We start from the raw sequence: 25,355 nt of genomic DNA on the forward strand, positions 1-25,355 counted from the left end.
ATGTGACTATGGAGCTGTTTGGTGATGTCGTCTATTACGGCCTTCATAGAAGCAACAGGAGAATTGTTGCATCCATCTAGAACCCTCAGAACTACAGTGCTATGATGTCACTCACTTCCACAGGCCTTGCAGAGTGTAAACAACAACAACCCAGCTTTGTTGTGTATGTAACCATAGGGATTTGTGATGTCACCTAGAACCTTCACAGCAGCGACAGCTTTATGAGGAGCATCAGCACTGCTCTGCCTGAGCAGAACCATCACCGCCATAGGTTGTCAAATAACCCGGATTTAACCCACACAGGTAAGTCCAATGGGGTGCAGGCATGTCCTCTATGCTTACAGCTTCCCGTGGGTGTTGGTTTGATACCGTTTGGGGACAGCCAAGGAGGCATCTGCAGGCAACAAAGGTAGGTGTGTGCTTGTGTGTGTGTTTCCTATGCAGATCCTAAGCCCAGTGTCACATGCAAGTAGGAGGAGTAAGAAGGGTTCCTGCAAATCCGGTTATGGATTGCATTTAAAAAGGCCCCGTGGGAGTGCAATGGGCCCCTGTCTTGCTGCTTAGCAATAATGGTATGGGTTTAGGTTCTGCTGTGTGTACTGGTGGTTGACTGCCCCCCAGCCCAGAGGTGTGCATGGAAAATTGTCTGGCAGCCTCCCTGACAGCAAGCAGTGATAGTGCCCATGAAGGGGACCTTGTTGGGGCCCCGCCCCTTTCACGGTTATCGCTTCTCGGCCTTTTGGCTAAGATCAAGTGTAGTATCTGTTCTTATCAGTTTAATATCTGATACGTCCCCTATCTGGGGACCATATATTAAATGGATTTTTGAGAACGGGGGCCGATTTCGAAGCTTGCTTCCGTCGCCCTATGCATTGACCCGATATGGCAGTATCTTCGGGTACAGTGCACCACCCCCTTACAGGGTTAAAAAGAAAGATCCTACTTTCATTGCTACCTGCTTGCTGGCTAGCCAGCTAGCCAGCCTGTGGGCCTTGCTGCTGCAGCCAAAAAAACAAAAGGTGGTGCTGCTGCTGCTGCTTCTGCTGCTTCTGCTTCTGCTTGTGTCTGGGCCCCTGTTGGAGCGTCCAGGCACAGGACTTCTGCTGCTGCTGACTAAATGGCCTCCTTAATTGGATCATTTGAGTAGCCAGCACACCTGTGCAGGTAGGGCATGACATGATAGGCAGCTGCCTTGATAGCGGTGGGTGCTGAATGTTCCTAATTGACAAAATAAGATTAATGCTTATGAAGAAATATAAAATCTCATCCCTTCCCCAATATCGCGCCACACCCTACCCCTTAATTCCCTGGTTGAACTTGATGGACATATGTCTTTTTTCGACCGTACTAACTATGTAACTATGTAACATAACATGGGGGGGGGGGGGGGGGGGGGGTCCTCCTGGCTGTTCACACAGGTGTGTCATTGCTGTACATTGACCATGCATTGCTTCTGTGGTATTGCAAAGGCAAAGACAAATGCTTCCAGCCATCCATATGCACTAATGGATTGGTCATCAGCTGGCTGTCTATGTCCCGCATCAATATAGACCAAAGTACAGAGGGTTAGGCTATGCTATTGTGCACACTACTGATGCATCAGAAGGTGCGAGGCCCCTTGCTAAATTCTGTGCAACAGACTTTGAGATCTATACTTTAGAACTGTATCTAAACCTGCTCCAACATGGACTGACATTCTGGCCTACTTTCAGCCGATGCGACTTGTCTGTCGCTGAACAGTCGCTTTTTATGTATTCAGCACCTATGTATAATGTTGTAAAAATGCTCTAGAAGGCTAAAGTCGCAGAAATGTCACACATATTTGGGCCTGCAACTTTCTGTGCGACAAATTCAGACAGGAAAAAATCAGTATAAATCCTTAGATAATTATCCCCCAGTGTCTCCATCTGCTGGCGGTATTTGAATAAGCATTGCTGCACTGATGGGGTATGCATTAGACAAAAAAAAGAAGAAAAAGAAGAATAATACGCCCAGAAAAGAGGCGAAAAAGGAGAAAAACGTAAATAACGTGAAAAAAAAGTAAGAGGAAGAGAAGGGAAAAAAAGGTGGAAATGGGTTTAAAAGTGATTTCGGCGGGAGAAATATATATATATATATATATATATATATATATATATATAATATATAATACGCGCACACACACACATATATATAAACGTATTCTCCGTTGAGATATTGCAGCCGCTGCTGTGTCCAGGCCCAGGAGCCTTAGCACTGTGCTGTGATGTCACTCAATACCACTGACATCACTAGGTGTAAACAACATCTCTCCTTTGCTGTGTATGTGACTATGGAGCTGTTTGGTGATGTCCGTCTATTATGGCCTTCATAGAAGCAACAGGAGATAGTTGCATCCATCTAGAACCCTCAGAACTACAGTGCTATGATGTCACTCACTTCCACAGGCCTTGCAGAGTGTAAACAACAACAACCCAGCTTTGTTGTGTATGTAACCATAGGGATTTGTGATGTCACCTAGAACCTTCACAGCAGCGACAGCTTTATGAGGAAGCATCAGCACTGCTCTGCCTGAGCAGAACCATCACCGCCATAGGTTGTCAAATAAACCCGGATTTAACCCACACCACCGAGGTAAGTCCAATGGGGTGCAGGCATGTCCTCTATGCTTACAGCTTCCCGTGGGTGTTGGTTTGATACCGTTTGGGGACAGCCAAGGAGGCATCTGCAGGCAACAAAAGGTAGGTGTGTGCTTGTGTGTGTGTTTCCTATGCAGATCCTAAGCCCAGTGTCACATGCAAGTAGGAGGAGTAAGAAGGGTTCCTGGCAAATTCCGGGTTATGGATTGCATTTAAAAAAAAGGCCCCGTGGGAGTGCAATGGGCCCCCTGTCTCTTGCTGCTTAGCAATAATGGTATGGGTTTAGGTTCTGCTGTGTGTACTGGTGGTGACTGCCCCCCAGCCCAGAGTGTGCATGGAAAATTGTCTGGCAGCCTCCCTGACAGCATGCAGTGATAGTGCCCATGAAGGGGACCTTGTTGGGCCCGCCCCTTTCACACGGTTATCGCTTCTTCGGCCTTTTGGGCTAAGATCAAGTGTAGTATCTGTTCTTATCAGTTTAATATCTGATACGTCCCCTATCTGGGGACCATATATTAAATGGATTTTTGAGAACGGGGGCCGATTTCGAAGCTTGCTTCCGTCGCCCTATGCAATTGACCCCGATATGGCAGTATCTTCGGGTACAGTGCACCACCCCCCTTACAGGGTTAAAAAGAAAGATTCCTACTTTCATTGCTACCTGCTTGCTGGCTAGCCAGCTAGCCAGCCCTGTGGCCTTGCTGCTGCAGCCTAAAAAACAAAAGGTGGTGCTGCTGCTGCTGCTTCTGCTGCTTCTGCTTCTGCTTGTGTCTGGGCCCCTGTTGGAGCGTCCAGGCACAGGACTTCTGCTGCTGCTGACTAAATGGCCTCCTTAATTGGATCATTGAGTAGCCAGCACACCTGTGCAGGTTAGGGGCATGACATGATAGGCAGCTGCCTTGATAGCGGGTGTGGTGCTGAATGTTCCTAATTGACAAAATAAGATTAATGCTTATGAAGAAATATAAAATCTCATCCCTTCCCCAATATCGCGCCACACCCCTACCCCCTTAATTCCCTGGTTGAACTGATGGACATATGTCTTTTTTCGACCGTACTAACTATGTAACTATGTAACATAACATTGGGGTTGGGGGGACCATGCATTGCTTCTGTGGTATTGCAAAGGCAAAGACAAATGCTTCCAGCCATCCATTGCACTAATGGATTGGTCATCAGCTGGCTGTCTATGTCCCGCATCAATATAGACCAAAGTACAGAGGGTTAGGCTATGCTATTGTGCACCTACCTGATGCATCAGAAGGTGCGAGGCCCTTGCTAAATTCTGTGCACAGACTTTGAGATCTATACTTTAGACTGTATCTAAACCTGCTCCAACATGGACTGACATTCTGGCCTACTTTCAGCCGATGCGACTTGTCTGTCGCTGAACAGTCGCTTTTTATGTATTCAGCACCTATGTATAATGTTGTAAAAATGCTCTAGAAGCTAAAGTCGCAGAAATGTCACACATATTTGGCCTGCAACTTTCTGTGCGACAAATTCAGACAGGAAAAATCAGTATAAATCCTTAGAAAATTATCCCCCAGTGTCTCCATCTGCTGGCGGTATTGAATAAGCATTGCTGCACTGATGGGGTATGCATTAGACGAAAAAAAAGAAGAAAAAGAAGAATAATACGCCCAGAAAAGAGGCGAAAAGGAGAAAAACGTAAAAAAACGTGAAAAAAAAGTAAGAGGAAGAGAAGGGAAAAAAAGGTGGAAATGGGTTTAAAAGTGATTTCGGCGGAGAAATATATATATATATATATATATATATATATATATATATATATATATATACGCGCACACACACACATATATATAAACGTATTCTCCGTTGAGATATTGCAGCCGCTGCTGTGTCCAGGCCCAGGAGCCTTAGCACTGTGCTGTGATGTCACTCAATACCACTGACATCACTAGGTGTAAACAACATCTCTCCTTTGCTGTGTATGTGACTATGGAGCTGTTTGGTGATGTCGTCTATTATGGCCTTCATAGAAGCAACAGGAGATTGTTGCATCCATCTAGAACCCTCAGAACTACAGTGCTATGATGTCACTCACTTCCACAGGCCTTGCAGAGTGTAAACAACAACAACCCAGCTTTGTTGTGTATGTAACCATAGGGATTTGTGATGTCACCTAGAACCTTCACAGCAGCGACAGCTTTATGAGGAGCATCAGCACTGCTCTGCCTGAGCAGAACCATCACCGCCATAGGTTGTCAAATAACCCGGATTTAACCCACACAGGTAAGTCCAATGGGGTGCAGGCATGTCCTCTATGCTTACAGCTTCCCGTGGGTGTTGGTTTGATACCGTTTGGGGACAGCCAAGGAGGCATCTGCAGGCAACAAAGGTAGGTGTGTGCTTGTGTGTGTGTTTCCTATGCAGATCCTAAGCCCAGTGTCACATGCAAGTAGGAGGAGTAAGAAGGGTTCCTGGCAAATCCGGGTTATGGATTGCATTTAAAAAGGCCCCGTGGGAGTGCAATGGGCCCCTGTCTTGCTGCTTAGCAATAATGGTATGGGTTTAGGTTCTGCTGTGTGTACTGGTGGTTGACTGCCCCCCAGCCCAGAGTGTGCATGGAAAATTGTCTGGCAGCCTCCCTGACAGCAAGCAGTGATAGTGCCCATGAAGGGGACCTTGTTGGGCCCGCCCCTTTCACGGTTATCGCTTCTCGGCCTTTTGGCTAAGATCAAGTGTAGTATCTGTTCTTATCAGTTTAATATCTGATACGTCCCCTATCTGGGGACCATATATTAAATGGATTTTTGAGAACGGGGGCCGATTTCGAAGCTTGCTTCCGTCGCCCTATGCATTGACCCGATATGGCAGTATCTTCGGGTACAGTGCACCACCCCCTTACAGGGTTAAAAAGAAAGATTCCTACTTTCATTGCTACCTGCTTGCTGGCTAGCCAGCTAGCCAGCCCTGTGGGCCTTGCTGCTGCAGCCAAAAAACAAAAGGTGGTGCTGCTGCTGCTGCTTCTGCTGCTTCTGCTTCTGCTTGTGTCTGGCCCCTGTTGGAGCGTCCAGGCACAGGACTTCTGCTGCTGCTGACTAAATGGCCTCCTTAATTGGATCATTTGAGTAGCCAGCACACCTGTGCAGGTAGGGCATGACATGATAGGCAGCTGCCTTGATAGCGGGTGGGTGCTGAATGTTCCTAATTGACAAAATAAGATTAATGCTTATGAAGAAATATAAAATCTCATCCCTTCCCCAATATCGCGCCACACCCCTACCCCTTAATTCCCTGGTTGAACTTGATGGACATATGTCTTTTTTCGACCGTACTAACTATGTAACTATGTAACATAACATGGGGGGGGGGGGGGGTCTCCTGGCTGTTCACACAGGTGTGTCATTGCTGTACATTGACCATGCATTGCTTCTGTGGTATTGCAAAGGCAAAGACAAATGCTTCCAGCCATCCATTGCACTAATGGATTGGTCATCAGCTGGCTGTCTATGTCCCGCATCAATATAGACCAAAGTACAGAGGGTTAGGCTATGCTATTGTGCACCTACCTGATGCATCAGAAGGTGCGAGGCCCTTGCTAAATTCTGTGCACAGACTTTGAGATCTATACTTTAGACTGTATCTAAACCTGCTCCAACATGGACTGACATTCTGGCCTACTTTCAGCCGATGCGACTTGTCTGTCGCTGAACAGTCGCTTTTTATGTATTCAGCACCTATGTATAATGTTGTAAAAATGCTCTAGAAGCTAAAGTCGCAGAAATGTCACACATATTTGGCCTGCAACTTTCTGTGCGACAAATTCAGACAGGAAAAATCAGTATAAATCCTTAGAAAATTATCCCCCAGTGTCTCCATCTGCTGGCGGTATTGAATAAGCATTGCTGCACTGATGGGGTATGCATTAGACGAAAAAAAAGAAGAAAAAGAAGAATAATACGCCCAGAAAAGAGGCGAAAAGGAGAAAAACGTAAAAAAACGTGAAAAAAAAGTAAGAGGAAGAGAAGGGAAAAAAAGGTGGAAATGGGTTTAAAAGTGATTTCGGCGGAGAAATTATATATATATATATATATATATATATATATATATATATATATATACGCGCACACACACACATATATATAAACGTATTCTCCGTTGAGATATTGCAGCCGCTGCTGTGTCCAGGCCCAGGAGCCTTAGCACTGTGCTGTGATGTCACTCAATACCACTGACATCACTAGGTGTAAACAACATCTCTCCTTTGCTGTGTATGTGACTATGGAGCTGTTTGGTGATGTCGTCTATTATGGCCTTCATAGAAGCAACAGGAGATTGTTGCATCCATCTAGAACCCTCAGAACTACAGTGCTATGATGTCACTCACTTCCACAGGCCTTGCAGAGTGTAAACAACAACAACCCAGCTTTGTTGTGTATGTAACCATAGGGATTTGTGATGTCACCTAGAACCTTCACAGCAGCGACAGCTTTATGAGGAGCATCAGCACTGCTCTGCCTGAGCAGAACCATCACCGCCATAGGTTGTCAAATAACCCGGATTTAACCCACACAGGTAAGTCCAATGGGGTGCAGGCATGTCCTCTATGCTTACAGCTTCCCGTGGGTGTTGGTTTGATACCGTTTGGGGACAGCCAAGGAGGCATCTGCAGGCAACAAAGGTAGGTGTGTGCTTGTGTGTGTGTTTCCTATGCAGATCCTAAGCCCAGTGTCACATGCAAGTAGGAGGAGTAAGAAGGGTTCCTGGCAAATCCGGGTTATGGATTGCATTTAAAAAGGCCCCGTGGGAGTGCAATGGGCCCCTGTCTTGCTGCTTAGCAATAATGGTATGGGTTTAGGTTCTGCTGTGTGTACTGGTGGTTGACTGCCCCCCAGCCCAGAGTGTGCATGGAAAATTGTCTGGCAGCCTCCCTGACAGCAAGCAGTGATAGTGCCCATGAAGGGGACCTTGTTGGGCCCGCCCCTTTCACGGTTATCGCTTCTCGGCCTTTTGGCTAAGATCAAGTGTAGTATCTGTTCTTATCAGTTTAATATCTGATACGTCCCCTATCTGGGGACCATATATTAAATGGATTTTTGAGAACGGGGGCCGATTTCGAAGCTTGCTTCCGTCGCCCTATGCATTGACCCGATATGGCAGTATCTTCGGGTACAGTGCACCACCCCCTTACAGGGTTAAAAAGAAAGATTCCTACTTTCATTGCTACCTGCTTGCTGGCTAGCCAGCTAGCCAGCCCTGTGGGCCTTGCTGCTGCAGCCAAAAAACAAAAGGTGGTGCTGCTGCTGCTGCTTCTGCTGCTTCTGCTTCTGCTTGTGTCTGGCCCCTGTTGGAGCGTCCAGGCACAGGACTTCTGCTGCTGCTGACTAAATGGCCTCCTTAATTGGATCATTTGAGTAGCCAGCACACCTGTGCAGGTAGGGCATGACATGATAGGCAGCTGCCTTGATAGCGGGTGGGTGCTGAATGTTCCTAATTGACAAAATAAGATTAATGCTTATGAAGAAATATAAAATCTCATCCCTTCCCCAATATCGCGCCACACCCCTACCCCTTAATTCCCTGGTTGAACTTGATGGACATATGTCTTTTTTCGACCGTACTAACTATGTAACTATGTAACATAACATGGGGGGGGGGGGGGGTCTCCTGGCTGTTCACACAGGTGTGTCATTGCTGTACATTGACCATGCATTGCTTCTGTGGTATTGCAAAGGCAAAGACAAATGCTTCCAGCCATCCATTGCACTAATGGATTGGTCATCAGCTGGCTGTCTATGTCCCGCATCAATATAGACCAAAGTACAGAGGGTTAGGCTATGCTATTGTGCACCTACCTGATGCATCAGAAGGTGCGAGGCCCTTGCTAAATTCTGTGCACAGACTTTGAGATCTATACTTTAGACTGTATCTAAACCTGCTCCAACATGGACTGACATTCTGGCCTACTTTCAGCTGATGCGACTTGTCTGTCGCTGAACAGTCGCTTTTTATGTATTCAGCACCTATGTATAATGTTGTAAAAATGCTCTAGAAGCTAAAGTCGCAGAAATGTCACACATATTTGGCCTGCAACTTTCTGTGCGACAAATTCAGACAGGAAAAATCAGTATAAATCCTTAGAAAATTATCCCCCAGTGTCTCCATCTGCTGGCGGTATTGAATAAGCATTGCTGCACTGATGGGGTATGCATTAGACGAAAAAAAAGAAGAAAAAGAAGAATAATACGCCCAGAAAAGAGGCGAAAAGGAGAAAAACTTAAAAAAACGTGAAAAAAAAGTAAGAGGAAGAGAAGGGAAAAAAAGGTGGAAATGGGTTTAAAAGTGATTTCGGCGGAGAAATATATATATATATATATATATATATATATATATATATATATACGCGCACACACACACATATATATAAACGTATTCTCCGTTGAGATATTGCAGCCGCTGCTGTGTCCAGGCCCAGGAGCCTTAGCACTGTGCTGTGATGTCACTCAATACCACTGACATCACTAGGTGTAAACAACATCTCTCCTTTGCTGTGTATGTGACTATGGAGCTGTTTGGTGATGTCGTCTATTATGGCCTTCATAGAAGCAACAGGAGATTGTTGCATCCATCTAGAACCCTCAGAACTACAGTGCTATGATGTCACTCACTTCCACAGGCCTTGCAGAGTGTAAACAACAACAACCCAGCTTTGTTGTGTATGTAACCATAGGGATTTGTGATGTCACCTAGAACCTTCACAGCAGCGACAGCTTTATGAGGAGCATCAGCACTGCTCTGCCTGAGCAGAACCATCACCGCCATAGGTTGTCAAATAACCCGGATTTAACCCACACAGGTAAGTCCAATGGGGTGCAGGCATGTCCTCTATGCTTACAGCTTCCCGTGGGTGTTGGTTTGATACCGTTTGGGGACAGCCAAGGAGGCATCTGCAGGCAACAAAGGTAGGTGTGTGCTTGTGTGTGTGTTTCCTATGCAGATCCTAAGCCCAGTGTCACATGCAAGTAGGAGGAGTAAGAAGGGTTCCTGGCAAATCCGGGTTATGGATTGCATTTAAAAAGGCCCCGTGGGAGTGCAATGGGCCCCTGTCTTGCTGCTTAGCAATAATGGTATGGGTTTAGGTTCTGCTGTGTGTACTGGTGGTTGACTGCCCCCCAGCCCAGAGTGTGCATGGAAAATTGTCTGGCAGCCTCCCTGACAGCAAGCAGTGATAGTGCCCATGAAGGGGACCTTGTTGGGCCCGCCCCTTTCACGGTTATCGCTTCTCGGCCTTTTGGCTAAGATCAAGTGTAGTATCTGTTCTTATCAGTTTAATATCTGATACGTCCCCTATCTGGGGACCATATATTAAATGGATTTTTGAGAACGGGGGCCGATTTCGAAGCTTGCTTCCGTCGCCCTATGCATTGACCCGATATGGCAGTATCTTCGGGTACAGTGCACCACCCCCTTACAGGGTTAAAAAGAAAGATTCCTACTTTCATTGCTACCTGCTTGCTGGCTAGCCAGCTAGCCAGCCCTGTGGGCCTTGCTGCTGCAGCCAAAAAACAAAAGGTGGTGCTGCTGCTGCTGCTTCTGCTGCTTCTGCTTCTGCTTGTGTCTGGCCCCTGTTGGAGCGTCCAGGCACAGGACTTCTGCTGCTGCTGACTAAATGGCCTCCTTAATTGGATCATTTGAGTAGCCAGCACACCTGTGCAGGTAGGGCATGACATGATAGGCAGCTGCCTTGATAGCGGGTGGGTGCTGAATGTTCCTAATTGACAAAATAAGATTAATGCTTATGAAGAAATATAAAATCTCATCCCTTCCCCAATATCGCGCCACACCCCTACCCCTTAATTCCCTGGTTGAACTTGATGGACATATGTCTTTTTTCGACCGTACTAACTATGTAACTATGTAACATAACATGGGGGGGGGGGGGGGGTCTCCTGGCTGTTCACACAGGTGTGTCATTGCTGTACATTGACCATGCATTGCTTCTGTGGTATTGCAAAGGCAAAGACAAATGCTTCCAGCCATCCATTGCACTAATGGATTGGTCATCAGCTGGCTGTCTATGTCCCGCATCAATATAGACCAAAGTACAGAGGGTTAGGCTATGCTATTGTGCACCTACCTGATGCATCAGAAGGTGCGAGGCCCTTGCTAAATTCTGTGCACAGACTTTGAGATCTATACTTTAGACTGTATCTAAACCTGCTCCAACATGGACTGACATTCTGGCCTACTTTCAGCTGATGCGACTTGTCTGTCGCTGAACAGTCGCTTTTTATGTATTCAGCACCTATGTATAATGTTGTAAAAATGCTCTAGAAGCTAAAGTCGCAGAAATGTCACACATATTTGGCCTGCAACTTTCTGTGCGACAAATTCAGACAGGAAAAATCAGTATAAATCCTTAGAAAATTATCCCCCAGTGTCTCCATCTGCTGGCGGTATTGAATAAGCATTGCTGCACTGATGGGGTATGCATTAGACGAAAAAAAAGAAGAAAAAGAAGAATAATACGCCCAGAAAAGAGGCGAAAAGGAGAAAAACTTAAAAAAACGTGAAAAAAAAGTAAGAGGAAGAGAAGGGAAAAAAAGGTGGAAATGGGTTTAAAAGTGATTTCGGCGGAGAATATATATATATATATATATATATATATATATATATATATATATATATATATACGCGCACACACACACATATATATAAACGTATTCTCCGTTGAGATATTGCAGCCGCTGCTGTGTCCAGGCCCAGGAGCCTTAGCACTGTGCTGTGATGTCACTCAATACCACTGACATCACTAGGTGTAAACAACATCTCTCCTTTGCTGTGTATGTGACTATGGAGCTGTTTGGTGATGTCGTCTATTATGGCCTTCATAGAAGCAACAGGAGATTGTTGCATCCATCTAGAACCCTCAGAACTACAGTGCTATGATGTCACTCACTTCCACAGGCCTTGCAGAGTGTAAACAACAACAACCCAGCTTTGTTGTGTATGTAACCATAGGGATTTGTGATGTCACCTAGAACCTTCACAGCAGCGACAGCTTTATGAGGAGCATCAGCACTGCTCTGCCTGAGCAGAACCATCACCGCCATAGGTTGTCAAATAACCCGGATTTAACCCACACAGGTAAGTCCAATGGGGTGCAGGCATGTCCTCTATGCTTACAGCTTCCCGTGGGTGTTGGTTTGATACCGTTTGGGGACAGCCAAGGAGGCATCTGCAGGCAACAAAGGTAGGTGTGTGCTTGTGTGTGTGTTTCCTATGCAGATCCTAAGCCCAGTGTCACATGCAAGTAGGAGGAGTAAGAAGGGTTCCTGGCAAATCCGGGTTATGGATTGCATTTAAAAAGGCCCCGTGGGAGTGCAATGGGCCCCTGTCTTGCTGCTTAGCAATAATGGTATGGGTTTAGGTTCTGCTGTGTGTACTGGTGGTTGACTGCCCCCCAGCCCAGAGTGTGCATGGAAAATTGTCTGGCAGCCTCCCTGACAGCAAGCAGTGATAGTGCCCATGAAGGGGACCTTGTTGGGCCCGCCCCTTTCACGGTTATCGCTTCTCGGCCTTTTGGCTAAGATCAAGTGTAGTATCTGTTCTTATCAGTTTAATATCTGATACGTCCCCTATCTGGGGACCATATATTAAATGGATTTTTGAGAACGGGGGCCGATTTCGAAGCTTGCTTCCGTCGCCCTATGCATTGACCCGATATGGCAGTATCTTCGGGTACAGTGCACCACCCCCTTACAGGGTTAAAAAGAAAGATTCCTACTTTCATTGCTACCTGCTTGCTGGCTAGCCAGCTAGCCAGCCCTGTGGGCCTTGCTGCTGCAGCCAAAAAACAAAAGGTGGTGCTGCTGCTGCTGCTTCTGCTGCTTCTGCTTCTGCTTGTGTCTGGCCCCTGTTGGAGCGTCCAGGCACAGGACTTCTGCTGCTGCTGACTAAATGGCCTCCTTAATTGGATCATTTGAGTAGCCAGCACACCTGTGCAGGTAGGGCATGACATGATAGGCAGCTGCCTTGATAGCGGGTGGGTGCTGAATGTTCCTAATTGACAAAATAAGATTAATGCTTATGAAGAAATATAAAATCTCATCCCTTCCCCAATATCGCGCCACACCCCTACCCCTTAATTCCCTGGTTGAACTTGATGGACATATGTCTTTTTTCGACCGTACTAACTATGTAACTATGTAACATAACATGGGGGGGGGGGGGGGGGGGTCTCCTGGCTGTTCACACAGGTGTGTCATTGCTGTACATTGACCATGCATTGCTTCTGTGGTATTGCAAAGGCAAAGACAAATGCTTCCAGCCATCCATTGCACTAATGGATTGGTCATCAGCTGGCTGTCTATGTCCCGCATCAATATAGACCAAAGTACAGAGGGTTAGGCTATGCTATTGTGCACCTACCTGATGCATCAGAAGGTGCGAGGCCCTTGCTAAATTCTGTGCACAGACTTTGAGATCTATACTTTAGACTGTATCTAAACCTGCTCCAACATGGACTGACATTCTGGCCTACTTTCAGCCGATGCGACTTGTCTGTCGCTGAACAGTCGCTTTTTATGTATTCAGCACCTATGTATAATGTTGTAAAAATGCTCTAGAAGCTAAAGTCGCAGAAATGTCACACATATTTGGCCTGCAACTTTCTGTGCGACAAATTCAGACAGGAAAAATCAGTATAAATCCTTAGAAAATTATCCCCCAGTGTCTCCATCTGCTGGCGGTATTGAATAAGCATTGCTGCACTGATGGGGTATGCATTAGACGAAAAAAAAGAAGAAAAAGAAGAATAATACGCCCAGAAAAGAGGCGAAAAGGAGAAAAACGTAAAAAAACGTGAAAAAAAAGTAAGAGGAAGAGAAGGGAAAAAAAGGTGGAAATGGGTTTAAAAGTGATTTCGGCGGAGAAATATATATATATATATATATATATATATATATATATATATATATACGCGCACACACACACATATATATAAACGTATTCTCCGTTGAGATATTGCAGCCGCTGCTGTGTCCAGGCCCAGGAGCCTTAGCACTGTGCTGTGATGTCACTCAATACCACTGACATCACTAGGTGTAAACAACATCTCTCCTTTGCTGTGTATGTGACTATGGAGCTATGGCCTTCATAGAAGCAACAGGAGATTGTTGCATCCATCTAGAACCCTCAGAACTACAGTGCTATGATGTCACTCACTTCCACAGGCCTTGCAGAGTGTAAACAACAACAACCCAGCTTTGTTGTGTATGTAACCATAGGGATTTGTGATGTCACCTAGAACCTTCACAGCAGCGACAGCTTTATGAGGAGCATCAGCACTGCTCTGCCTGAGCAGAACCATCACCGCCATAGGTTGTCAAATAACCCGGATTTAACCCACACAGGTAAGTCCAATGGGGTGCAGGCATGTCCTCTATGCTTACAGCTTCCCGTGGGTGTTGGTTTGATACCGTTTGGGGACAGCCAAGGAGGCATCTGCAGGCAACAAAGGTAGGTGTGTGCTTGTGTGTGTGTTTCCTATGCAGATCCTAAGCCCAGTGTCACATGCAAGTAGGAGGAGTAAGAAGGGTTCCTGGCAAATCCGGGTTATGGATTGCATTTAAAAAGGCCCCGTGGGAGTGCAATGGGCCCCTGTCTTGCTGCTTAGCAATAATGGTATGGGTTTAGGTTCTGCTGTGTGTACTGGTGGTTGACTGCCCCCCAGCCCAGAGTGTGCATGGAAAATTGTCTGGCAGCCTCCCTGACAGCAAGCAGTGATAGTGCCCATGAAGGGGACCTTGTTGGGCCCGCCCCTTTCACGGTTATCGCTTCTCGGCCTTTTGGCTAAGATCAAGTGTAGTATCTGTTCTTATCAGTTTAATATCTGATACGTCCCCTATCTGGGGACCATATATTAAATGGATTTTTGAGAACGGGGGCCGATTTCGAAGCTTGCTTCCGTCGCCCTATGCATTGACCCGATATGGCAGTATCTTCGGGTACAGTGCACCACCCCCTTACAGGGTTAAAAAGAAAGATTCCTACTTTCATTGCTACCTGCTTGCTGGCTAGCCAGCTAGCCAGCCCTGTGGGCCTTGCTGCTGCAGCCAAAAAACAAAAGGTGGTGCTGCTGCTGCTGCTTCTGCTGCTTCTGCTTCTGCTTGTGTCTGGCCCCTGTTGGAGCGTCCAGGCACAGGACTTCTGCTGCTGCTGACTAAATGGCCTCCTTAATTGGATGATTTGAGTAGCGAGCACACCTGTGCAGGTAGGGCATGACATGATAGGCAGCTGCCTTGATAGCGGGTGGGTGCTGAATGTTCCTAATTGACAAAATAAGATTAATGCTTATGAAGAAATATAAAATCTCATCCCTTCCCCAATATCGCGCCACACCCCTACCCCTTAATTCCCTGGTTGAACTTGATGGACATATGTCTTTTTTCGACCGTACTAACTATGTAACTATGTAACATAACATGGGGGGGGGGGGGGTCTCCTGGCTGTTCACACAGGTGTGTCATTGCTGTACATTGACCATGCATTGCTTCTGTGGTATTGCAAAGGCAAAGACAAATGCTTCCAGCCATCCATTGCACTAATGGATTGGTCATCAGCTGGCTGTCTATGTCCCGCATCAATATAGACCAAAGTACAGAGGGTTAGGCTATGCTATTGTGCACCTACCTGATGCATCAGAAGGTGCGAGGCCCTTGCTAAATTCTGTGCACAGACTTTGAGATCTATACTTTAGACTGTATCTAAACCTGCTCCAACATGGACTGACATTCTGGCCTACTTTCAGCCGATGCGACTTGTCTGTCGCTGAACAGTCGCTTTTTATGTATTCAGCACCTATGTATAATGTTGTAAAAATGCTCTAGAAGCTAAAGTCGCAGAAATGTCACACATATTTGGCCTGCAACTTTCTGTGCGACAAATTCAGACAGGAAAAATCAGTATAAATCCTTAGAAAATTATCCCCCAGTGTCTCCATCTGCTGGCGGTATTGAATAAGCATTGCTGCACTGATGGGGTATGCATTAGACGAAAAAAAAGAAGAAAAAGAAGAATAATACGCCCAGAAAAGAGGCGAAAAGGAGAAAAACGTAAAAAAACGTGAAAAAAAAGTAAGAGGAAGAGAAGGGAAAAAAAGGTGGAAATGGGTTTAAAAGTGATTTCGGCGGAGAAATATATATATATATATATATATATATATATATATATATATATATACGCGCACACACACACATATATATAAACGTATTCTCCGTTGAGATATTGCAGCCGCTGCTGTGTCCAGGCCCAGGAGCCTTAGCACTGTGCTGTGATGTCACTCAATACCACTGACATCACTAGGTGTAAACAACATCTCTCCTTTGCTGTGTATGTGACTATGGAGCTGTTTGGTGATGTCGTCTATTATGGCCTTCATAGAAGCAACAGGAGATTGTTGCATCCATCTAGAACCCTCAGAACTACAGTGCTATGATGTCACTCACTTCCACAGGCCTTGCAGAGTGTAAACAACAACAACCCAGCTTTGTTGTGTATGTAACCATAGGGATTTGTGATGTCACCTAGAACCTTCACAGCAGCGACAGCTTTATGAGGAGCATCAGCACTGCTCTGCCTGAGCAGAACCATCACCGCCATAGGTTGTCAAATAACCCGGATTTAACCCACACAGGTAAGTCCAATGGGGTGCAGGCATGTCCTCTATGCTTACAGCTTCCCGTGGGTGTTGGTTTGATACCGTTTGGGGACAGCCAAGGAGGCATCTGCAGGCAACAAAGGTAGGTGTGTGCTTGTGTGTGTGTTTCCTATGCAGATCCTAAGCCCAGTGTCACATGCAAGTAGGAGGAGTAAGAAGGGTTCCTGGCAAATCCGGGTTATGGATTGCATTTAAAAAGGCCCCGTGGGAGTGCAATGGGCCCCTGTCTTGCTGCTTAGCAATAATGGTATGGGTTTAGGTTCTGCTGTGTGTACTGGTGGTTGACTGCCCCCCAGCCCAGAGTGTGCATGGAAAATTGTCTGGCAGCCTCCCTGACAGCAAGCAGTGATAGTGCCCATGAAGGGGACCTTGTTGGGCCCGCCCCTTTCACGGTTATCGCTTCTCGGCCTTTTGGCTAAGATCAAGTGTAGTATCTGTTCTTATCAGTTTAATATCTGATACGTCCCCTATCTGGGGACCATATATTAAATGGATTTTTGAGAACGGGGGCCGATTTCGAAGCTTGCTTCCGTCGCCCTATGCATTGACCCGATATGGCAGTATCTTCGGGTACAGTGCACCACCCCCTTACAGGGTTAAAAAGAAAGATTCCTACTTTCATTGCTACCTGCTTGCTGGCTAGCCAGCTAGCCAGCCCTGTGGGCCTTGCTGCTGCAGCCAAAAAACAAAAGGTGGTGCTGCTTCTGCTGCTTCTGCTTCTGCTTGTGTCTGGCCCCTGTTGGAGCGTCCAGGCACAGGACTTCTGCTGCTGCTGACTAAATGGCCTCCTTAATTGGATCATTTGAGTAGCCAGCACACCTGTGCAGGTAGGGCATGACATGATAGGCAGCTGCCTTGATAGCGGGTGGGTGCTGAATGTTCCTAATTGACAAAATAAGATTAATGCTTATGAAGAAATATAAAATCTCATCCCTTCCCCAATATCGCGCCACACCCCTACCCCTTAATTCCCTGGTTGAACTTGATGGACATATGTCTTTTTTCGACCGTACTAACTATGTAACTATGTAACATAACATGGGGGGGGGGGGGTCTCCTGGCTGTTCACACAGGTGTGTCATTGCTGTACATTGACCATGCATTGCTTCTGTGGTATTGCAAAGGCAAAGACAAATGCTTCCAGCCATCCATTGCACTAATGGATTGGTCATCAGCTGGCTGTCTATGTCCCGCATCAATATAGACCAAAGTACAGAGGGTTAGGCTATGCTATTGTGCACCTACCTGATGCATCAGAAGGTGCGAGGCCCTTGCTAAATTCTGTGCACAGACTTTGAGATCTATACTTTAGACTGTATCTAAACCTGCTCCAACATGGACTGACATTCTGGCCTACTTTCAGCCGATGCGACTTGTCTGTCGCTGAACAGTCGCTTTTTATGTATTCAGCACCTATGTATAATGTTGTAAAAATGCTCTAGAAGCTAAAGTCGCAGAAATGTCACACATATTTGGCCTGCAACTTTCTGTGCGACAAATTCAGACAGGAAAAATCAGTATAAATCCTTAGAAAATTATCCCCCAGTGTCTCCATCTGCTGGCGGTATTGAATAAGCATTGCTGCACTGATGGGGTATGCATTAGACGAAAAAAAAGAAGAAAAAGAAGAATAATACGCCCAGAAAAGAGGCGAAAAGGAGAAAAACGTAAAAAAACGTGAAAAAAAAGTAAGAGGAAGAGAAGGGAAAAAAAGGTGGAAATGGGTTTAAAAGTGATTTCGGCGGAGAAATATATATATATATATATATATATATATATACGCGCACACACACACATATATATAAACGTATTCTCCGTTGAGATATTGCAGCCGCTGCTGTGTCCAGGCCCAGGAGCCTTAGCACTGTGCTGTGATGTCACTCAATACCACTGACATCACTAGGTGTAAACAACATCTCTCCTTTGCTGTGTATGTGACTATGGAGCTGTTTGGTGATGTCGTCTATTATGGCCTTCATAGAAGCAACAGGAGATTGTTGCATCCATCTAGAACCCTCAGAACTACAGTGCTATGATGTCACTCACTTCCACAGGCCTTGCAGAGTGTAAACAACAACAACCCAGCTTTGTTGTGTATGTAACCATAGGGATTTGTGATGTCACCTAGAACCTTCACAGCAGCGACAGCTTTATGAGGAGCATCAGCACTGCTCTGCCTGAGCAGAACCATCACCGCCATAGGTTGTCAAATAACCCGGATTTAACCCACACAGGTAAGTCCAATGGGGTGCAGGCATGTCCTCTATGCTTACAGCTTCCCGTGGGTGTTGGTTTGATACCGTTTGGGGACAGCCAAGGAGGCATCTGCAGGCAACAAAGGTAGGTGTGTGCTTGTGTGTGTGTTTCCTATGCAGATCCTAAGCCCAGTGTCACATGCAAGTAGGAGGAGTAAGAAGGGTTCCTGGCAAATCCGGGTTATGGATTGCATTTAAAAAGGCCCCGTGGGAGTGCAATGGGCCCCTGTCTTGCTGCTTAGCAATAATGGTATGGGTTTAGGTTCTGCTGTGTGTACTGGTGGTTGACTGCCCCCCAGCCCAGAGTGTGCATGGAAAATTGTCTGGCAGCCTCCCTGACAGCAAGCAGTGATAGTGCCCATGAAGGGGACCTTGTTGGGCCCGCCCCTTTCACGGTTATCGCTTCTCGGCCTTTTGGCTAAGATCAAGTGTAGTATCTGTTCTTATCAGTTTAATATCTGATACGTCCCCTATCTGGGGACCATATATTAAATGGATTTTTGAGAACGGGGGCCGATTTCGAAGCTTGCTTCCGTCGCCCTATGCATTGAGCCGATATGGCAGTATCTTCGGGTACAGTGCACCACCCCTGTTACGCCGAGCGCTCCGGGTCCCCGTTCCTCCCCGGAGCGCTCGCCTCATCTTCGTTGTTGCAGCGTCCCGGTCAGATCCACTGACCGGGTGCGCTGCGGTCCCGCCTTCAGCCGGGATGCGATTCGCGATGCGGATAGCGCCCGCTCGCGATGCGCACCCCGGCCCCCGTACCTGACTCGCTCTCCCTCGGTCCTGTCCCGGCGCGCGCGGCCCCGCTCCCTAGGGCGCGCGCGCGCCGGGTCTCTGCGATTTAAAGGGCCAGTGCACCAATGATGGTGCCTGGCCCAATCTTCCCAATTAGCTTATTGGCTCCCACCTGTGCACTTCCCTATATCTAGTCTCCTCCCTTGCACTCCCTGGCCGGATCTTGATGCACTTGTGCCTAGTGAAAGCGTTCCCTTGTCTGTTCCTAGTCCGTGTTCCTGACCTCCTGCCGTTGCCCCTGACTACGATCCTTGCCGCCTGCCCCCGACCTTCTGCTACGTCCGACCTTGCTTCTGCCTACTCCCTTGTACCTCGCCTATCTTCAGCATCTTCAGCAGCCAGAGAGGTAAGCCGTGGCTAGTGGATACGACCTGGTCACTACCGCCGCAGCAAGACCATCCCGCTTTGCGGCGGGCTCTGGTGAAAACCTGTAGTGGCTTAGAACCGGTCCACTAGCGCGGTCCTCTCCATCCCTCTCTGGCACAGAGGATCCACTACCTGCCAGCCGGCATCGTGACAGTAGATCCGGCCATGGATCCCGCTGAAGTTCCTCTGTCAGTTGTCGCTGACCTAACCACGGTGGCCGCCCAGCAAGCCCGACAGATCGCCCTTCTAACCCGTCAGCTGTCGGAAATGTCCACCATTTCGCACCAACTTCAGTCGCAGCTTCAGCAGTCATCTCCTCCGCCAGCTCCTGCACCTCCTCCGCAGCGAGTGGCCGCTCCTGGGATACGCTTATCCTTGCCGGATAAATTTGATGGGGACTCTAAGTTTTGCTGTGGCTTTCTTTCGCAATGTTCCCAGCACTTGGAGATGATGTCGGACCAGTTTCCTACTGAAAGGTCTAAGGTGGCTTTCGTGTTCTGCCTTCTGTCTGGAAAAGCCCTGTCATGGGCCGCACCGCTCTGGGACCGCAATGACCCCGTCACTGCCTCTGTACACTCCTTCTTCTCGGAAATTCGAAGTGTCTTTGAGGAACCTGCCCGAGCTTCTTCAGCCGAGATTGCCCTGCTGAACCTGGCCCAGGGTGTTTCTTCCGTTGGCGAGTACGCCATTCAGTTCCGTGCTCTTGCTTACGAGTTGTCCTGGAATAGTGAGGTTCTCTGCGCGACCTTTAAAAAAGGCCTATCCAGCAACATTAAAGATGTTCTGGCCGCACGAGAGACTCCTGCTGACCTACATGAACTCATTCATCTTGCCACTCGCATTGACATGCGTTCTTCCGGATGGCGTCTGGAGCTTCGCCTGGATATGGACTTTGTTCGCACGAAGCGTTTTTTCTCCCCGGCTCCTCTCTCCTCTGGTCCTCTGCAATCTGTTCCTGTGCTTCCCGCCGCGGAGGCTATGCAAGTTGACCGGTCTCGCTTGACACCTCAAGAGAGGACACGACGCCGCATGGAGAATCTTTGCCTGTACTATGCCGGTACCGAACACTTCCTGAAGGATTGTCCTATCCGTCCTCCCCGCCTGGAAAGACGTACGCTGACTCCGCACAAAGGTGACACAGTTCTTGATGTCAACTCTGCTTCTCCACGCCTTACTGTGCCTGTGCGGATATCAGCCTCTACCTTCTCCTTCTCTACTATGCTCTTCTTGGATTCCGGATCTGCAGGAAAATTTTTTTTGGCCTCTCTCATCAACAGGTTCTACGTTCCTGTGACCAGTCTCGCCAGACCCCTCTACATCTATTGTTTTTACAATAAAAGATTGGACTGTCTCGTACGTTTCCACACAGAACCCCTCCTAATTTGCATCGGACCTCATCACGGAAAAATTGACTTTTTTTTCCTCAGGTTCTTTGGCCCCAAGAAGAGGGGGAGACCCAAGGGGGGGGGTACTGTTACGCCGAGCGCTCCGGGTCCCCGTTCCTCCCCGGAGCGCTCGCCTCATCTTCGTTGTTGCAGCGTCCCGGTCAGATCCACTGACCGGGTGCGCTGCGGTCCCGCCTTCAGCCGGGATGCGATTCGCGATGCGGATAGCGCCCGCTCGCGATGTGCACCCCGGCCCCCGTAACTGACTCGCTCTCCCTCGGTCCTGTCCCGGCGCGCGCGGCCCCGCTCCCTAGGGCGCGCGCGCGCCGGGTCTCTGCGATTTAAAGGGCCAGTGCACCAATGATGGTGCCTGGCCCAATCTTCCCAATTAGCTTATTGGCTCCCACCTGTGCACTTCCCTATATCTAGTCTCCTCCCTTGCACTCCCTGGCCGGATCTTGATGCACTTGTGCCTAGTGAAAGCGTTCCCTTGTCTGTTCCTAGTCCGTGTTCCTGACCTCCTGCCGTTGCCCCTGACTACGATCCTTGCCGCCTGCCCCCGACCTTCTGCTACGTCCGACCTTGCTTCTGCCTACTCCCTTGTACCTCGCCTATCTTCAGCATCTTCAGCAGCCAGAGAGGTAAGCCGTTGCTAGTGGATACGACCTGGTCACTACCGCCGCAGCAAGACCATCCCGCTTTGCGGCGGGCTCTGGTGAAAACCTGTAGTGGCTTAGAACCGGTCCACTAGCGCGGTCCTCTCCATCCCTCTCTGGCACAGAGGATCCACTACCTGCCAGCCGGCATCGTGACAACCCCCTTACAGGGTTAAAAAGAAAGATTCCTACTTTCATTGCTACCTGCTTGCTGGCTAGCCAGCTAGCCAGCCCTGTGGGCCTTGCTGCTGCAGCCAAAAAACAAAAGGTGGTGCTGCTGCTGCTGCTTCTGCTGCTTCTGCTTCTGCTTGTGTCTGGCCCCTGTTGGAGCGTCCAGGCACAGGACTTCTGCTGCTGCTGACTAAATGGCCTCCTTAATTGGATCATTTGAGTAGCCAGCACACCTGTGCAGGTAGGGCATGACATGATAGGCAGCTGCCTTGATAGCGGGTGGGTGCTGAATGTTCCTAATTGACAAAATAAGATTAATGCTTATGAAGAAATATAAAATCTCATCCCTTCCCCAATATCGCGCCACACCCCTACCCCTTAATTCCCTGGTTGAACTTGATGGACATATGTCTTTTTTCGACCGTACTAACTATGTAACTATGTAACATAACATGGGGGGGGGGGGGGGGGTCTCCTGGCTGTTCACACAGGTGTGTCATTGCTGTACATTGACCATGCATTGCTTCTGTGGTATTGCAAAGGCAAAGACAAATGCTTCCAGCCATCCATTGCACTAATGGATTGGTCATCAGCTGGCTGTCTATGTCCCGCATCAATATAGACCAAAGTACAGAGGGTTAGGCTATGCTATTGTGCACCTACCTGATGCATCAGAAGGTGCGAGGCCCTTGCTAAATTCTGTGCACAGACTTTGAGATCTATACTTTAGACTGTATCTAAACCTGCTCCAACATGGACTGACATTCTGGCCTACTTTCAGCCGATGCGACTTGTCTGTCGCTGAACAGTCGCTTTTTATGTATTCAGCACCTATGTATAATGTTGTAAAAATGCTCTAGAAGCTAAAGTCGCAGAAATGTCACACATATTTGGCCTGCAACTTTCTGTGCGACAAATTCAGACAGGAAAAATCAGTATAAATCCTTAGAAAATTATCCCCCAGTGTCTCCATCTGCTGGCGGTATTGAATAAGCATTGCTGCACTGATGGGGTATGCATTAGACGAAAAAAAAGAAGAAAAAGAAGAATAATACGCCCAGAAAAGAGGTGAAAAGGAGAAAAACGTAAAAAAACGTGAAAAAAAAGTAAGAGGAAGAGAAGGGAAAAAAAGGTGGAAATGGGTTTAAAAGTGATTTCGGCGGAGAAATATATATATATATATATATATATATATATATATATATATATATATACGCGCACACACACACATATATATAAACGTATTCTCCGTTGAGATATTGCAGCCGCTGCTGTGTCCAGGCCCAGGAGCCTTAGCACTGTGCTGTGATGTCACTCAATACCACTGACATCACTAGGTGTAAACAACATCTCTCCTTTGCTGTGTATGTGACTATGGAGCTGTTTGGTGATGTCGTCTATTATGGCCTTCATAGAAGCAACAGGAGATTGTTGCATCCATCTAGAACCCTCAGAACTACAGTGCTATGATGTCACTCACTTCCACAGGCCTTGCAGAGTGTAAACAACAACAACCCAGCTTTGTTGTGTATGTAACCATAGGGATTTGTGATGTCACCTAGAACCTTCACAGCAGCGACAGCTTTATGAGGAGCATCAGCACTGCTCTGCCTGAGCAGAACCATCACCGCCATAGGTTGTAAAATAACCCGGATTTAACCCACACAGGTAAGTCCAATGGGGTGCAGGCATGTCCTCTATGCTTACAGCTTCCCGTGGGTGTTGGTTTGATACCGTTTGGGGACAGCCAAGGAGGCATCTGCAGGCAACAAAGGTAGGTGTGTGCTTGTGTGTGTGTTTCCTATGCAGATCCTAAGCCCAGTGTCACATGCAAGTAGGAGGAGTAAGAAGGGTTCCTGGCAAATCCGGGTTATGGATTGCATTTAAAAAGGCCCCGTGGGAGTGCAATGGGCCCCTGTCTTGCTGCTTAGCAATAATGGTATGGGTTTAGGTTCTGCTGTGTGTACTGGTGGTTGACTGCCCCCCAGCCCAGAGTGTGCATGGAAAATTGTCTGGCAGCCTCCCTGACAGCAAGCAGTGATAGTGCCCATGAAGGGGACCTTGTTGGGCCCGCCCCTTTCACGGTTATCGCTTCTCGGCCTTTTGGCTAAGATCAAGTGTAGTATCTGTTCTTATCAGTTTAATATCTGATACGTCCCCTATCTGGGGACCATATATTAAATGGATTTTTGAGAACGGGGGCCGATTTCGAAGCTTGCTTCCGTCGCCCTATGCATTGACCCGATATGGCAGTATCTTCGGGTACAGTGCACCACCCCCTTACAGGGTTAAAAAGAAAGATTCCTACTTTCATTGCTACCTGCTTGCTGGCTAGCCAGCTAGCCAGCCCTGTGGGCCTTGCTGCTGCAGCCAAAAAACAAAAGGTGGTGCTGCTGCTGCTGCTTCTGCTGCTTCTGCTTCTGCTTGTGTCTGGCCCCTGTTGGAGCGTCCAGGCACAGGACTTCTGCTGCTGCTGACTAAATGGCCTCCTTAATTGGATCATTTGAGTAGCCAGCACACCTGTGCAGGTAGGGCATGACATGATAGGCAGCTGCCTTGATAGCGGGTGGGTGCTGAATGTTCCTAATTGACAAAATAAGATTAATGCTTATGAAGAAATATAAAATCTCATCCCTTCCCCAATATCGCGCCACACCCCTACCCCTTAATTCCCTGGTTGAACTTGATGGACATATGTCTTTTTTCGACCGTACTAACTATGTAACTATGGAACATAACATGGGGGGGGGGGGTCTCCTGGCTGTTCACACAGGTGTGTCATTGCTGTACATTGACCATGCATTGCTTCTGTGGTATTGCAAAGGCAAAGACAAATGCTTCCAGCCATCCATTGCACTAATGGATTGGTCATCAGCTGGCTGTCTATGTCCCGCATCAATATAGACCAAAGTACAGAGGGTTAGGCTATGCTATTGTGCACCTACCTGATGCATCAGAAGGTGCGAGGCCCTTGCTAAATTCTGTGCACAGACTTTGAGATCTATACTTTAGACTGTATCTAAACCTGCTCCAACATGGACTGACATTCTGGCCTACTTTCAGCCGATGCGACTTGTCTGTCGCTGAACAGTCGCTTTTTATGTATTCAGCACCTATGTATAATGTTGTAAAAATGCTCTAGAAGCTAAAGTCGCAGAAATGTCACACATATTTGGCCTGCAACTTTCTGTGCGACAAATTCAGACAGGAAAAATCAGTATAAATCCTTAGAAAATTATCCCCCAGTGTCTCCATCTGCTGGCGGTATTGAATAAGCATTGCTGCACTGATGGGGTATGCATTAGACGAAAAAAAAGAAGAAAAAGAAGAATAATACGCCCAGAAAAGAGGCGAAAAGGAGAAAAACGTAAAAAAACGTGAAAAAAAAGTAAGAGGAAGAGAAGGGAAAAAAAGGTGGA

The 25,355-nt window shown here is 47.4% G+C and overlaps 10 non-coding genes across 10 annotated transcripts; all 10 read left to right on the forward strand.

The window, feature by feature from the left end:
* Positions 1–723: 723 nt before the first annotated feature.
* On the forward strand, positions 724–914 carry LOC130320366 (U2 spliceosomal RNA). Its single transcript, XR_008866267.1, has one exon. It is a non-coding gene; the product is annotated as a U2 spliceosomal RNA (small nuclear RNA).
* Positions 915–3,041: 2,127 nt separating this feature from the next.
* Positions 3,042–3,236, forward strand: LOC130320487 (U2 spliceosomal RNA). Its single transcript, XR_008866376.1, has one exon. It is a non-coding gene; the product is annotated as a U2 spliceosomal RNA (small nuclear RNA).
* Positions 3,237–5,293: 2,057 nt separating this feature from the next.
* LOC130320367 (U2 spliceosomal RNA) lies at positions 5,294–5,484 on the forward strand. Its single transcript, XR_008866268.1, has one exon. It is a non-coding gene; the product is annotated as a U2 spliceosomal RNA (small nuclear RNA).
* Positions 5,485–7,579: 2,095 nt separating this feature from the next.
* On the forward strand, positions 7,580–7,770 carry LOC130320369 (U2 spliceosomal RNA). Its single transcript, XR_008866270.1, has one exon. It is a non-coding gene; the product is annotated as a U2 spliceosomal RNA (small nuclear RNA).
* Positions 7,771–9,860: 2,090 nt separating this feature from the next.
* Positions 9,861–10,051, forward strand: LOC130320370 (U2 spliceosomal RNA). Its single transcript, XR_008866271.1, has one exon. It is a non-coding gene; the product is annotated as a U2 spliceosomal RNA (small nuclear RNA).
* Positions 10,052–12,151: 2,100 nt separating this feature from the next.
* On the forward strand, positions 12,152–12,342 carry LOC130320371 (U2 spliceosomal RNA). Its single transcript, XR_008866272.1, has one exon. It is a non-coding gene; the product is annotated as a U2 spliceosomal RNA (small nuclear RNA).
* Positions 12,343–14,418: 2,076 nt separating this feature from the next.
* LOC130320373 (U2 spliceosomal RNA) lies at positions 14,419–14,609 on the forward strand. Its single transcript, XR_008866273.1, has one exon. It is a non-coding gene; the product is annotated as a U2 spliceosomal RNA (small nuclear RNA).
* A 2,091-nt stretch (positions 14,610–16,700) lies between these two features.
* On the forward strand, positions 16,701–16,891 carry LOC130320374 (U2 spliceosomal RNA). The gene has a single exon (XR_008866274.1). It is a non-coding gene; the product is annotated as a U2 spliceosomal RNA (small nuclear RNA).
* A 2,067-nt stretch (positions 16,892–18,958) lies between these two features.
* On the forward strand, positions 18,959–19,149 carry LOC130320485 (U2 spliceosomal RNA). The gene has a single exon (XR_008866374.1). It is a non-coding gene; the product is annotated as a U2 spliceosomal RNA (small nuclear RNA).
* A 4,874-nt stretch (positions 19,150–24,023) lies between these two features.
* LOC130320375 (U2 spliceosomal RNA) lies at positions 24,024–24,214 on the forward strand. Its single transcript, XR_008866275.1, has one exon. It is a non-coding gene; the product is annotated as a U2 spliceosomal RNA (small nuclear RNA).
* Positions 24,215–25,355: the final 1,141 nt, after the last annotated feature.

This window comes from Hyla sarda, unplaced genomic scaffold (assembly GCF_029499605.1).
Source record: "Hyla sarda isolate aHylSar1 unplaced genomic scaffold, aHylSar1.hap1 scaffold_220, whole genome shotgun sequence".
Classification (NCBI taxonomy): domain Eukaryota; kingdom Metazoa; phylum Chordata; class Amphibia; order Anura; family Hylidae; genus Hyla; species Hyla sarda.